This window comes from Hibiscus syriacus, unplaced genomic scaffold (genome assembly GCF_006381635.1).
Source record: "Hibiscus syriacus cultivar Baekdansim isolate YM2019G1 unplaced genomic scaffold, ASM638163v2 tig00109972_pilon, whole genome shotgun sequence".
Lineage (NCBI taxonomy): Eukaryota > Viridiplantae > Streptophyta > Magnoliopsida > Malvales > Malvaceae > Hibiscus > Hibiscus syriacus.
Window position 1 is genome coordinate 2578801 of NW_024062543.1, and position 2948 is coordinate 2581748.

The 2948-nt window shown below is 41.1% G+C and overlaps 1 pseudogene; it reads left to right on the forward strand.

The window, feature by feature from the left end:
* The first annotated feature begins 1313 nt into the window (after nucleotides 1–1313).
* Nucleotides 1314–2597, forward strand: LOC120211350 (annotated as a pseudogene).
* The last annotated feature ends 351 nt before the right edge of the window (nucleotides 2598–2948 follow it).

Here is a 2948-nt window from a genome sequence, read left to right on the forward strand (position 1 = left end):
GTTATAATCCACGTAGAAAGTTCCATGTCACCCTATCATATGCCTTTTCATATCTAATTTCATCGTAGCACCTTTGTTAGTCCCATTCGTTGCTGAATTTATGTAATGTATATCTCATGAGCAACAAGAATACCGTCAGAGATCTGCCGTCCTGATAAAGGATATAATTTATACATTATAAAATGTTGGACAAATGATACATTTGAAACATTAACTAATTAGTTAATTAGTTGATGTTAGCTGAGACTAAGGTAGAAGGATGTTGGTTTGGTTACAACTTATTAATGTTGGTGTTATATAAAGTCGTAAATGTAAAAAGCCATTTAAGGCCAAAAATATCATTATTTTTTTAACAAAGAATGAACCAATAAGTAGTTATGCACTCACAGGTTTAACCAAACGAGATCATGCAAGCAAACAAATTAAATCTGACCAAAAGTAAACGAGGAGTGCATACCTACAGTAATGGATGACAATGGTGAAACAACTACGTCAACTTACAAATAATAGCAGAGGAAACATCGATCAAAACAATGGAATGCAGTGGCAATCCGTTGTAATGCATGCGTGCATTAACAACCGGAGCAAAACAGACGGATAAATCTTCAATCTTCGACGATTGGAGCATCAAACAAATCACTCTGAAAAGACGATTCGAGTACGATGGATGTAATGAAATGGTTTGTCGGAGATATTGTCCCGGGAGGAAAGGTGGTTTCGAGGCTGTCTGGGGGTTGGTGGCTTCTCTTATAGCACTCACGCCCTCTTGCTCAACTCTCCTAAAGGTCCTGTTTCGTCGGGTCTTTGTTCCAAGAGTCTTATAGCCCGAGACGAGCAATGCCACCGCCGTTTCACTTCGCTCCTCAGTTGCCGAGGCACTGCAGCGGACGCCTGTGCCGAGGGACTGCGGCAGGGGCCTGTTGGCACCGAGAAAAAGATTCAACCTGACAATGCGTCAACTTACAGAAAAGCAAGACTTTTGAAGCAGATTGAGGATAATCGGCCGTTTCCGGAGAACCCGGTTGGGAAATTTCTCTGAGGCAGCAAATAATGGAACTTTGGTAGGTGGAAATGCGAATGCGAACAATGAGGGCGATTCGCCGATCAAAGAGGAAGTTGTCGGAGAAGATAAGGCCGTGGAATTGAATGATCCAAGGCATAATGAGACTTTCAAGACGTGTGATCTCTTTGACGGTAAGTGGGTGAAAAACGGTCGTCGGAAGCCATATTATCGGACAGGTTCTTCCTTTCATCGACAAAGACTTCGATTGTCAGCGCAATGGGAGGCCTGATGATGGCTACATTAAGTGAAGATGGCAGCCAAATGGATGCGACATACCACGGTAAGCTCCCCATCTTCATGCGAGGAACATGAAAAGCTCTTTTAACTCTTTCATCATACAGCTGAATGCAAATGATCTTCTCGAGAAATTGAGAGGAAAAAGGTTGGTTTACATCGGCGATTCATTGAACCGGAATATGTGGGAGTCGATGGTGTGCATTCTCCGCCATAGCGTCAGAAAAAGAAGAGGGTTTACGAATTTCCGGCAGAACTGATTTTAAGAAGCGGAGAGTTTTTGCATTCAGGTTTGAGGCAATTTTTTTTGGGAGAGATTAACGTTTGTGTTACAAAATCTATACCAACTGTATCTGCATCTATAAGAACATGATTTGATGTCCTTGTAGGATTACAATGCTCGGTGGACTTCGTTTCTGCTCCGTTTCTCATCCAAGAATCGTCTTTCAAGCGAGCAAATGGATCGATCGAGACACTCAAGTTGGATCTCATGGATCCTGCAACTTCAATGTATCATGATGCTGATCTCATAGTGTTCAACACGGGTCATTGGTGGACTCATGATAAAACTTCCAAAGGGTGACTCCACACCAGTAAACTCTTGTGCTTTGCATGTTACATTACCATTATGATGCCATTGGCTTTTGTGATCATGCAGGGAAGACTATTACCAAGAAGGCGACCACGTGTACCTCGGCTCAAAGTCCTGAAAGCGTATCAGAAGGCAGTAACAACCTGGTCGAGATGGGTCGACGCAAACGTCAACTGCAGTCGGACTCAGGTTTTCTTCAGGGGATACTCTGTTGCCCATTCTGGTATGAACCTCTTTTCTCTATTTGCATACAGGTTAACATATCATACTGATACATGTGTGCGCAGATGTAGTATGTAGGCTACACTGCTATGTTTCGGACTCTCCGTCTTAAATACTCGAGTCTGATGCGTATCTGGATATCGGTGCAGGGGAGGCCAATGGAACTCCGGAGGGAAATGTCACCAGGAAAACTGAGCCGATCACCAACGAAACATACTTGACCAATTACCCCTCCAAGATGAGAGCCCTGGAACATGTTCTCAACAGACCAAAACTCCAGTCATATACCTCAACGTAAGCAGGCTCACCGATTACCGGAAAGTGTGCATCCCTCGATTTATCGAGGAAACAAGACCGAAGAAGACGGGATCGCGCGGTGGCGGTTCAAGATTGCAGTCATTGGTGCTTGCCAGAGTACCCGACACTTGGAACGAGCTGCTGTATGCTTCATTGCTGAAGGCTGGGAAGGGAATCTGGGGGAGATGAGCAAATCTAGGCCGTTGATAGAGTTTATGTAACTACAAAGCTAAATGCGCCATATGTATGTTTTCAAAGATCCGTTTGATTGATAAATCTATAGCATAATTTTCTTTTCTTCAAACATATAAATATCCTTTCTTTGTGTTGATAAAATTGAAATATATAAACATTTATATGATTTAATAATTAAAAAATTATTTAAATTTAATTATATAAACATGTGTTGTTTAAATGTGTCATAAAAAATAGTATTTGATAAATATAATGTTTAAATTTAAAATTTTAGGGAAAAAAAAGACGATTTTATTTATCATTGAAGACGTTCAATGCATTTAATTTTATAACAAAATTAATTAT